Below are 13066 nucleotides of genomic sequence, written 5' to 3'. Positions count from 1 at the left end.
CCCTTTATGTGGTGTCGCTCAGATGCCCGACTGTGGCATTTCTTTTAAAGCCCTTTATGTGGTGTCGCTCAGACGCCCGACTGTGGCATTTCTTTTAAGCCCTTTATGTGGTGTCGCTAAGACGCCCGACTGTGGCTTTGCTTGTTATTTATTTCCTAAATTTTAATACTACTATGTTATTGCAATTTTATAAATAACTTGCTTGCACGCATCAGAGATTTATTTATCTTTTGTGACTGACGTCATGAGCATAAAATATTTTCAGCACATCATTATTATATTATACCTGTGTTCATAATGTTTGCGAGTACATTCAAAGTACTCACTGGCTTGTCCCTGGCTATTGTCTTGGCCAGATTTTCTTGCACGAAGAGGAGCGACGCGATGACAGCCCCGGAACCTAAGTAATGGAGATAGCAGCCTCGCGAAGATAGGAGTTAACCTGGTCAGCTGTTCCCGTGGGAAATGGAGTCCCATAGACACTGATGTTTCACAACCCGCTTCCGCCATCAACCACTAGAAACCATTTGTTGTACTCACAGGCCAGAATGGCCTTGTACTACATATTTTGTTTTCTGCTTGGAATTTTTGTATCAAGTTGGAGCCTCATCAGCTAACAGTAATCCTGGGGCTGATGAGCACGACGGTCTTTTCTGGAAATTGATTACCTGGAAAACCGGTCGTGACAGCGCACTGGCGCCCACCTGGCTCCAGTCGTCATGGCTTGCGCCACACAAACCTCACGAGGTGTCCCTTGCCTTGATCTCTCCGCCCCTCGTGAGCCGGCCTAGTGAGGCCGCCCCTGAGGTGGTCTTGTGTCGTCCGCCTCATGAGGCTTGGCCCCTCGCGAGGGTCTTGAGTGTCTGCTGGTGAAGATGGGTCGTACAGGGCCGCTGGTGGAGTCATGCCGCGGGCCGCAGGTAGGCAAGTCTGGGGACCCCCGTTCCTAGAACACCGACACCGACCACTGCAGAAGACAAAGAGAAAATGAAAGGTGTTCCCTATGCTTCAGCCATAGGTTCTATCATGTATGCAATGTTGTGTACCAGACCTGATGTGTGCCTTGCTATCAGTTTAGCGGGGAGGTACCAAAGTAATCTAGGAGTGGATCACTGGACAACGGTCAAGAATATCCTGAAATACCTGAAAAGGACAAAGGATATGTTTCTCGTATATGGAGTTGACAAAGAGCTCGTCGTAAACGGTTACGTTGATGCAAGCTTTGACACTGATCCAGATGGCTCTAAGTCACAAACCAGATACGTGTTTTTATTAAATGGTGGAGCTGTCAGTTGGTGCAGTTCCAACCAGAGCGTCGTGGCGGGATCTACGTGTGAAGCGGAATAAATAGCTGCTTCGGAAGTAGCAAATGAAGGAGTCTAGATGAAGGAGTTCATATCCAATCTAGGTGTCATACCTAGTGCATCGGGTCCAATGAAAATCTTTTGTAAAACTACTAGTGCAATTGCCTTGGCAAAGGAATCCAGATTTCAAAAGATAACCAAGCACATCAAGAGACGCTTCAATTCCATCCACGATCAAATCAAGGAGGGAGACATAGAGATTTGCAAGATACATACGGATCTGAATGTTGCAGACCCATTGACAAAGCCTCTCTCATGAGCAAAACATGATTAGCACGAAGACTCCATGGGTGTTAGAATCATTACAATGTAATCTAGATTATTGACTCTAGTGCAAGTGGGAGACTGAAGGAAATGTGCCCTAGAGGCAATAATAAAGTTATTATTTATATTTCCTTATATCATGATAAATGTTTAATATTCTTGCTAGAATTGTATTAATCGGAAACTTAGTACATGTGTGAATACATAGACAAACAGAGTGTCACTAGTTTGCCTCTACTTGACTAGCTCGTTGAATCTATGATGGTTATGTTTCCTAGCCATAGACATGAGTTGTCATTTGATTAACGGGAGCACATCATTAGAGAATGATGTGATTGACTTGACCCATCCGTTAGCTTAGCACGATGATCGTTTAGTTTGTTGTTATTGCTTTCTCCATAACTTATACATGTTCATATGACTATGAGATCATACAACTCCCGAATACCAGAGGAACACTTTGTGTGCTACCAAACATCACAACGTAACTAAGTGATTATAAAGGTGCTCTACAGGTGTCTCCGATGGTTTTTGTTGAGTTGGCATAGATCGAGATTAGGATTTGTCACTCCGATTATCGGAGAGGTATCTCTGGGCCCTCTCGGTAATGTACATCACTATAAGCCTTGCAAGCAATGTAGCTAATGAGTTAGTTATGGGATGTAGCATTACGGAACGAGTAAAGAGACTTGCCGGTAACGAGATTGAACTAGGTATTGAGACACCAACGATCAAACCTCTGGCAAGTAACATACCGATGACAAAGGGAACAACGTATATCGTGATGCGGTTTGACCGATAAAGATATTCGTAGAATATGTAGGAACCAACATGAGCATCCAGGTTCCGCTATTGGTTATTGACCAGAGACGTGTCTCGGTCATGTCTACATAGTTCTCAAACCCATAGAGTCCGCACGCTTAACGTTCAGTGACGATCGGTATTATGAGTTTATGTGTTTTGATGTACCGAAGATAGTTTGGAGTCTCGGATGTGATGACGGACATGACAGGGAATCTCTAAATTGTCGAGACATAAATATTGATATATTGGACAACTATATTCGGACACCGGATGAGTTCCAGGGGTCACCGGATATTTATCGGAACCCCCGGGGGAAATAATGGGCCTACATGGGCGTGTGTGTGAGAGAGAGAGAGAGGAGGGGGCCTAGGGCTGGGCGCCCCCCCCCCTTGGGAGTCCAAATTGGACGAGGGGGGCGGCGCCCCTTTTTTCCTCCCTCTCTCCCCTCCTTCCTTTCCCCTTTCCCATTCCTAGTTGGACTAGGAAAAGGGGAGTCCTACTCCTACTAGGAGGAGGACTCCCCCTCTCCTTGGTGCGCCCCTAGGTCGGCCGGCCTCCCCCTTGCTCCTTTATATATGGGGGCAGAGGGCACCCTAGAATACACAAGTTGATCATTGATCTCTTAGTCATGTGCAGTGCCCCCCTCCACCATAATCACTGCAAAAAAAGACACATTCATGACATTTTGGGCCGAACGAAAAAAAATCTGTCATACTTATGACACTTTTATGACGATAATTGTGACAAAACCCGGTATCATCATAGATGTGGTGGGCTCCTACTTCTATGACAAAAAATCATGACAAAAAATGGGCTTTTCGTCCTGGGCGGGCCGGAGACGCAGCTGCATGACATTCTTTACACTACAAGTAATATGTCAACTTGTGACCACCACTATTGGTCACTGAAAGGTCATTGTTTTTCATTTGCGACCTTTTTTTGACCAAAAACAGAAGGTCAAAAGCTGGCGGTTGTAAGCTGAAATTAACGACCTTCTCTGTGATATGTAAAGGTCGTTCATTCTTTGACCAAATTTTTGGTCACTAGCAGCCTCGCCAAGCCACGTAGGATCCAGCGTGGCAAGCTGACATGGATAAGATTCAGCCCGATCCGATTAGGTGTCTATATGGGCCGAGCCCATTAGTTCAACCCAATTAATATATTTATTCCTATTAATTTTTGTCTGCTACATGGGCCAAGCCCAACTGGTCAGCCCATCAATTTTTATGCACTTTTGGCCTTTCAAGAATATATGTACAATTTTGTGCATCCCATTTCTGGTTTACATTTGGCATTTTTATACATTAAAATATTAATTCAATCCTGGAGTTGGTCCAGTACTCTTTTCAGCCCATTCACATATTCATACATATGATCCACCTTTTCAAGAAATTTTGCAAATAATTTCATATTTCAGCACTAAATATGTTTACATCACAGGCCATAAAGCCCTACAAAATAGTATCACTTGTTCCTATACGAAACTCTCAAATGATACGTACAACTAAACAGAATACAGAAAATTTAGTTCAACAAAAATAGGTTTTCTTCCTCTTCCATCTTCCAGAACACACAACACCTGTGAAAATAAAGATGCCACAACAAAAATGGAAGGATCAGCCACTATAAGCATATTGAATACAAGGGAAAAATCAAACTAAAGAAATAAAAGGCGTGCACTGTGAAAATTTTGGCAGCACGAATATTTTTTTATATTACCAACAAACAGAAATGTAATCTGATTGCACAAGACACATGGCATTATCACACACCCAGACGAGCGAAGCATTAACTTCTGAGGATCAGACAAACAAAGCATTCATGCTGATGATTAACTTATAAGCCCAGCCACCCTCAATCCTCAATACAACACTAAGTTTTACTACTCCACGCAACCTAATACACTACAGTCCAGAGGCGCCTCAATTCGACCACCGACCTCGATGCATAACAGAATCATGACGTCCATTTGCATCCAGGGCTGAATTTGACCATGAAAATTGGCTATTAAGTAGTATACTCATGTGGTGAATTTTATGGAATACTTAATCTATACTCTGCATCTACCAAAAACAAATCTCCTTGAACAGGTTCTGATGCCAAACAATCCAAAGGCATCCAACTGAAAAAGGCAAAAGAATGGTACTTCTGCTGCAGTGAATTGAAACCCAAAGCACCCCCAAACCGTAGCAGACTAAGCTAGCTAGCTCTAGGAGAACTAAAACACTGGCTGAAAGCAAGGAATGGAGGAATGGATGGTCACCGTTATTGAAGTTGATGCTTCAGGAGCCCACCGGCATGGTGGTTCAGGTGGTTGAGGAAGAAGAGGAGCATTACTGCATAATCATCATGAAACAATAGTGATTGAGTCAATCATAAAGCAGAATAACAAAATCATAATTAATCTAAATCGACTTAGAATCAGATAGCATATGATGAGCATGTTTACAATTTTTACTAATCAAAGCACTTGTGCGCACGCCGGCAAAACTCTCTACCCGCTCTGTCTTCACAGCGAAGGAAGCGAGCCATAGCAAATTTAGTACTAGGGGTTGCTTCAACTTCCATACTAAGAATGAATGTAATGTATCATGACAACTTTACCTAATCCTTGAAACAAGTATGCATATTATTACTTTTAGTGCCTCTACGAGTTATGATACCGACCTCCGGGTCAATATGTAACACATTTTGCAACTGATACTAGTTCACAGCAACTCATTTTTAATAAAATATAGCGTCCTAACTCCTAGTTAGTTCCAGAATTGCCCAAGTTTTACACACCTCATCTTCATGAGGACACTGGACATCTCCTCTCTTCTTCTTCTTCTTCGCCCTCTTGTGGGTACCCAACTTTCGCTTCGCCACCTTCAGGGCACGCTTGTCCTTGCCAACCTTGAGAAGCTCAGTGATACGCTTCTCATATGGAGCAAACTCAGCGACCTCCCTGATCAAGTTCCTGGCGAAATGCACCCTCTTGGTACCTTTCTGCAAACCAAAATGGTAACCGGTCAGAACAATGAGAATGAAAAACTTAAATAGGAGTAAACATCACAATAATATGAATTCTTACTACCCCAAAGGATCTATTGCACTTGAGAATGAAGGAATTGTCACATATTCAACAAATTCATAATCTAAATTGAATTTTGTCTACCAAATAAACTAGAACACCTCAAATCTAGTATGCTAAGAGTATTTATTTATCTACACTACATAGTCAAAGAAATTTCTAAAGAAAGCCCAAAATATGATGCCCATGGGCATATCATATACATATCTTCAAATGACCAGCTGAGCAAAGCAAGGTGATCATTCTTAGCAAGATGAAATATTTCACCGATTAACCAAATATTTCTTGGATCACTCGAAAGGAAAGACATAAAAACCTTCCAATAGAAACGACCGCACACTTTAGATCCACCAAAACCAGCAGCAAGCCATGATCTACGGAAGACTCGCTGTTGGTCCATATCGAAGCAAGCAAGCTACCATGCCACACAATCTACCAACAAAAAATTGAGCCTAACGCTTGAAACCTACACAGATCAATAGAACAGCACAGGCACAAGCACAACATCACCAGCGTCATCTGTATGCAAGATGTGTCTCGGATATCAGCACAGGCACAAGCACAACAGCACCAGCGTCATCTGTATCACCCTTGCGGTAACAGCACCTGCACAAGCACAACAAGGGTGGAAGAAGGTTACCCCCTTGCGTTCGCACGGGCGTGGCGGCAGCTTGCGCTTGGTGACGACGTGGCCCTTGTTAATGCCCACGAAGAGGCCCGACTTGGCTACGACGAAGCCATGGGCGAACCTTTCCCCTGCACAACCAGTAGAAGCCACAACCCACATTAGCGACGGGGAGAAGTGAGGCGGGGAACGGAGGAGGAGATGGTTTGGATCTGCGGCGGCCGTGGGGGAGCTTACCTTTACCTAGGAGAAGTGAGCTGGCGCCGACAGTGAGGACGAGGAAGAGGCCGACGCGTCCCCCTCGGGGGCCGGCTCCGGCTGCATCCGCTCATACCGGTGCCCGTGGCGCTCCTTGGCAGGCGATCCATGTTCATGGAAGCTTCGCGAAGGTAGGGTTTAGGGAAAGGGCGACGAGGATTGGTGCGGGGAGGGGAGGAGTCGAGCGAGCGAGATCCACGGGGTTGAGTGAGGCGAGGTGGGAAGGCGGAGGAGCGTCGGGATTCAGCCGCCGTTGAGTAAGGCGTGGTGGATCTCCGGCCAGCGAGGGGACTGGAGAGGAATCAGGGGAGGGAGAGGAATTGGGTGGATCTCCGGCCAGTGAGGGGAGGGAAGGGAGGTGGAGGCCGTAGTTGTGGTCGCCGGCGGTGTTGAAATGGTGCGCGCCGCCCCCTGAAACCCTAGCCACGGGGAGGTTTGGGAGGGATGAGGCGGCAGCGGTGTGGGTGGGATGGGATCGGGGTGCGTGGGAGACGAGGGGGAGGGTGGGGCCGTGGGGGTTTCCACTTTTCATTTTCTTTTTCTTTTCTTTTCTGTAGATAGATGGATGGATGCATGTGGGATGATGGATGGATGGATGGATGGGCGCCATGTCATCGACCCGTGTCAAACCAACTCCACCAATGGGAATAGAGTATATGTGATTTGTGTTTTATCTTTTGTTTTTCTTATACTTTTACACATGAAAAAATCAAAAAAAAATGGTCTCACATTGTGCACAAGTTTTTATCTTGAATGACAAACAATGTTGACTAAGGAATTTTTCAGTTTCTTTGCACGAAAAAAGTATTTTCCATTTTTCCAGTGCCCAAAATAAGGTTTTTTGTGAAGAACCTACCAAATAATTGTTGCAAAATTGTACCAAATCAATTTTCTAAAATACTAGGACATATTTAATGCACAAATGACCAAATGGTTGGGTGTCAAAAGTATGAGTTTTGTAAGATTCCACCCGCAGCTACGAACGGTTATGCCCATGGTTTTAACCGCATTTTGAAATTGGCATAAAGAATTAAACAGATAAAAAAATTGGAAACCTTCGCATTGTGTCATCATATGTGACCACGTTTTCAGGAAAAAATAAACTTGTAAAACGGTAATGAGCAATCATGCGTGAAGATTCATGGCTTTTCAAGCCAAATGATCAATCTTATGGCCACATTCATGGCATAGTTTGTTCAAATGATCTCATATTGTGCACAAGGGTGCATCTTGGAATTCCAAACAATGTTGCCTAAGGAAGTTATCATTTTCTTTGCACGAAAAAATCACTTTCCATTTTTTGAGTGCCCAAAATGAGCTTTTTTGTGAAGGACCTACCAAATAATTGTTGCAAAATTGTACCAGATCAATTTTCTAAAATACTAGGCCATATTTAATGCATAATTTACCAAATGGTTGGGTGTCAAAAGTTTTGATCCACCTCTAGTGAAAAAGACAAATTTCCGCCGATTTAGCAGGAAGCGGGTCAAATTTGAACTGCAGTTGCCTCATAGTTTGCTCTTTATTTTTTTTTTAAATCATTTCTAGGTACACAAGTATCTGTTTAATCAGATAAACATCAAAAAATTTCCAAGATTCAACCACTAGCTAGGAACGGCCAAACCCGCCGTTTTGATTGCATTTTGAAACGGGCATAAAAAATTCAAAAAAATCAAAAAATTGGAAAACCTTCGCATTGTGTCATTATATGTGACCAAGTTTCCAGGAAAAATAATAAACTTGTAATACGGCAATTATTTTAAAAAATGTTTTCAGAAATGAGCTATCTTGCGTGAAGATTTAGGGTTTTCAAGCCAAAATGAGCAATCTTATGGCCACATTCATGGCATAGTTTGTTCAAATGATCTCCAAACAATGTTGCCTAAGGGAGTTTTCACTTTCTTTGCACGGAAAATTCATTTTCCATTTTTTGAATGCCCAAAATGAGTTTTTTTGTGAAGGAGCCACCATATATTTATTGCAAAATTGGACCAAATCATTTTTCTAAAATATTAGGCCATATTTAATGCATAATTGACAAAATTGTTGGGTGTCAAAAGTTTTGATCCACCACTTATGAAAAAGACAAATTTCTGCCGATTCAGTAGGAAGCGAGTCAATTTTGAACTCCATCTACCATATAGTTTGCTCTTTATTTTTTACAAAAATCATTTATAGGTTTATAAGTATCTATTTAATCAGAAATGCATGGTTTGGTGGTGATACATCGAGGTTTGGATGGTGGACGAGGGCCCCAACTCCAGAGCGCGTAAACTCGCATGCCCGCCGCGTGGTCACCGCGTGACCGTGGTGTTGCCATGTGATCTGGGAGACCTAGGCATGTCTAGGGGGTTGGGTACTCCCCAGGAAGGTGCTAGGAAGATAATTACAACATAAGATTCTCACGACGAGACCGAACTATGCTCAAACATGAATTAGCAGCCAAGTGTTTGATTAGTGATACGGGAAATGCACGTGGCCAATGGGCGTGAGTTTTGGCTGAGGATGATCATCTACTAAGAAGACTGTCTTCACAATTTTTTAGCTCAAAAGGAGGAGCCTAGGTGGTACTTGCTTTGCAAAGAACCACACTGGACAGAAATATGAATGTTGAAGCTGCGCACAAAATAATGAATGGATTGAGCTGAAATTTGGTGGGGGGTGGTTATTTGGGCATAGGAAAGCACTGTAGAAAATTGATACCATTTGGACTTGCCAAAGTGGTACTTCCTTCACAATGCTATTCCCTGGAAAAAAACTTGGGAAAATTAGCGAGAGAAATTGGATAAATGAAATGAGCTCAAATTTGGTGTAGGTAAGTTACATAGGTATGGTCATGCCCTGGTAAATTTTTAAATCATTTGGGTAAGCCTAGCTAGTACTTACTTCACAAAGCTTCTCTCGAGATAGAAACTTTGGAAATTTCCTGAGAAATATTTACTAGGAAAATGGAGCTGAATATTATCATGTGGCAATAATTTGGGTATGGAAGAGTGCCCAAAAAGTTAGAGGGTAATAGGAGGGATCTGGATAACACTTGCTTTGCAATGTGCCAATCTGGCCGTAAAATATAAATTGAACCTAGGCTCACATAGATGATTTGACTGAGCTGCAATTTGGAGGAGGGTGATAATTTGGGCATATGAAGGAACTGTATAAATTTCATGTCATTTGGATATATATAAATGGTACTTCCTTCACAATGCTTCTAGGTGGAAAAAAACTTTGGAAATTTGCCGAGGAAGATTTACTGGGCAAATGGAGCTCAATTTTGTCATGAGGCAATGATTTGGACAGGAAAGAGTGCCCAAAAATTTTGAGGACAATCAAGAATATATAAATAGCACTTCCTTCACAAAGTATTGTTGTGAACAAAATAGGAAAATGAATATTGTTGAATTATTTTGAACTAGGCAAGGAAGGATTTTTACATATTTGACGAATATATGACCCAGAGAATTTATGAGATTTTTGGGGAATTTTGGGAATGACAGAAATATAGGTTGCTTCACAACCTAGGGCAAAAATTGACACATGGACATGACACATAGGCAAAACTGATGAGGTGGCTAATAGTCATAGCAATAAGTACCAATGCATCCACGTTCACAACCGCATGACCATTTATATTGGTTGTAATCAGGTAGAAAGAAGGTCATTGACCACTTTTTCTGCTTTATGACCATTTGGTGTAAGGCAATTTCAGGGTTTGAGCCTTCCAAGCGAAATGGCCATGGATTTATGACCAATTCAGCTGGGGTCACTAAGAGAAGGTCACTAGTTGACATATTTCTTGTAGTGTTGGGCCAACCATGACGGAAAAAACCATGGTAGAAGCGAGGGTGAGGAAAATATCGGGGTGTTCCCGGATATGGTAGGTGGCCGGGGTCGAGCGATGCATGGAGGTTTACGCGTTTCTCTCGTACATGCACGTGCGTGGGTGCGAGGCGTTGGGCTCTAACTGAACCCGAGTGAGGCGTTCGCCTACTAAACCAGAGCGAGTGCATTGCAGGCTACGCGTTACTGAACTCGAGCGATCGATCGATGGCTGTTAACTGAACCCGATCGAGTGATTCCTTCGCTACTGCTGCTAACTGATATGTCTCGGTCGTATCCACTTTTCCAAACACGTTTGCCCTTGTTTTGGACTCTAAGTTGCATGATTTGAATGGAACTAACCCAGACTGACGTTGTTTTTAGCAGAATTGCCATGGTGTTATTTTTGTGGAGAAATAAAAGTTCTCAGAATGACCTAAAAATCAACGGAGCATTATTTTGGAATATATATAAGGAATATTGGAAGGAAGATCCACGTCAAGGGGTGCCCCACCTATCCATGAGGGTGGGGGCGCGCCTGCCCCCCTAGGCACGCCCCCTGCCTCGTGGGCCCCCTGACGCTCCACCGACCTCAACCTGGACTCCATATATTTACTTTTGGGGAGAAAAAACCAAGAGAGAAGGATTCATTGCGTTTTACGATACGGAGCCGCCGCCAAGCCCTAAACTCTCTCGGGAGGGCTGATCTGGAGTCCGTTTGGGGCTCCGGAGAGGGGAATCCGCCACCATCGTCATCATCAACCATCCTCCATCACCAATTTCATGATGCTCACTGCCGTGCGTGAGTATTTCCATCGTAGGCTTGTTGGACAGTGATGGGTTGGATGAGATTTATCATGTAATCGATTTTGTTTTGTTAGGGTTTGATCCCTAGTATCCACTATGTTCTGAGATTGATGTTGCTATGACTTTTCTATGCTTACTGCTTGTCACTAGGGCCCGAGTGGCATGATTTCAGATCTGAACCTATTATGTTTTCATCAATATGTGAGAGTTCTTGATCCTATCTTGCAATTCTATAGTGACCTATTATGTGTTATGATCCATTAACCCCGAAGTGACAATAATCGGGATACTTACCGGTGATGACCGTAGTTTGAGGAGTTCATGTATTCACTATGTGTTAATGCTTTGTTCCGGTACTCTATTAAAAGGAGACCTTAATATCCCTTAGTTTCCGCTAGGACCCCGCTGCCACGGGAGGGTAGGACAAAAGATGTCATGCAAGTTCTTTCCATAAGCACGTATGACAATATTCGGAATACTTGCCTACATTACATTGATGAACTGGAGCTAGTTCTGTGTCACCCTAGGTTATGACTGTTACATGATGAACCGCATCCGGCATAATTCTCCATCACCATCCATTGCCTATGAGCTTTCCATATATTGTTCTTCGCTTATTTACTTTTCCGTTGCTATTGTTATCATCACTACAAAATACCAAAAACATTACTTTTGCTATCGTTACCTTTTGCCACTGTTACCACTACTATCATATTACTTTGCTACTAAACACTTTGCTGCAGATAATAAGTTTCCAGGTGTGGTTGAATTGACAACTCAGCTGCTAATACTTGAGAATATTCTTTGGCTCCCTTGTGTCGAATCAATAAATTTGGGTTGAATACTCTACCCTCGAAAACTGTTGCGATCCCCTATACTTGTGGGTTATCAAGACTATTTTCTGGCACCGTTGCCGGGGAGCATAGCTCTATGCTTTGAGTCACTTGGGATTTATATCTGCTTATCATTATGAAGAACTTGAAAGACTCTAAAACAAAAATTTATACCTCAACTACGAGGGGAGGTAAGGAACTGCCATCTAGCTCTGCACTTGATTCACCTTCTGTTTTGAGTAAGCTTGCGACACCTACACCTGCCATTCATTCTGATATGTCGCATGTTATTGATGATGCCACTTCTTCCATGCATGATACTTATGATGAAACTACTTCTATGCTTGATACTACTGTGCCACTCGGTGAATTTCGTGATGAACAACTTGCTAGGGCTAGGAGAATGAAATTATTGAAACTCATAATATTGATGAAAGTGATGATGAAGACTCTCCCCCTAGATATGAATTACCTGTTGTGCTTGAGGACTATGTTATGGATGAAGAAACTGCTAGAGATTTTCTTGCTTGCAATGATAGGAGTGATCTTAAGAAACTATTAGCTAAGCTGAAACTAAAAACTTTGAATGCTAGAATGAAATATGATCCTGCTTATGCTACTTCACCTATCTTTGTTACTGATAAGGATTATGATTTCTCTATTGATCCTGAGATAATTACTTTAGTTGAATCTGATCCTTTCTATGGTTATGAATCTGAAACTATTGTGGCACATCTTACTAAATTAATTGATATAGCCATTCACTAATGATGAGAAAACTCGCTACTATTATATCCTTAAGATATTTTCATTCTCATTAAAGGGTGATGCTAAGATATGTTTTAATTCTCCTGATCCTGGTTGTGTGCATAGTCCCTAGGATATGATTTATTAATTCTTTTCTAAATATTTCCCCGCTCATAAGAAACAAGCTGCTTTAAGGGAAATATATAATTTTGTGCAAATTGAAGAAGAGAGTCTCCCACAAGCTTGGGGGAGGCTTCTCCAATTACTTAATGCTTTGCCTGATCATCCTCTTAAGAAAAATGAAATACTTGATATCTTTTATAATGGACTAACCGATGCTTCCAGAGACCACCTGGATAGTTGTGCTGGTTGTGTTTTCAGGGAAAGAACACCAGATGAAGCTGAAATTCTATTGAATAATATGTTGACTAATGAAAATAATTGGACACTTCCTGATCCAATTCCTGAACCAACT

General features: G+C 42.4%; 1 pseudogene; it reads right to left on the bottom strand.

The window, feature by feature from the left end:
- Positions 1–787: 787 nt before the first annotated feature.
- LOC119271657 lies at positions 788–11020 on the bottom strand (annotated as a pseudogene).
- Positions 11021–13066: the final 2046 nt, after the last annotated feature.

This window comes from Triticum dicoccoides, chromosome 3A, assembly GCF_002162155.2.
Source record: "Triticum dicoccoides isolate Atlit2015 ecotype Zavitan chromosome 3A, WEW_v2.0, whole genome shotgun sequence".
Taxonomy (NCBI): domain Eukaryota; kingdom Viridiplantae; phylum Streptophyta; class Magnoliopsida; order Poales; family Poaceae; genus Triticum; species Triticum dicoccoides.
The sequence above is the reverse complement of the archived record's forward strand: the minus strand, read 5'-3'. Positions and strand labels throughout refer to the sequence as shown.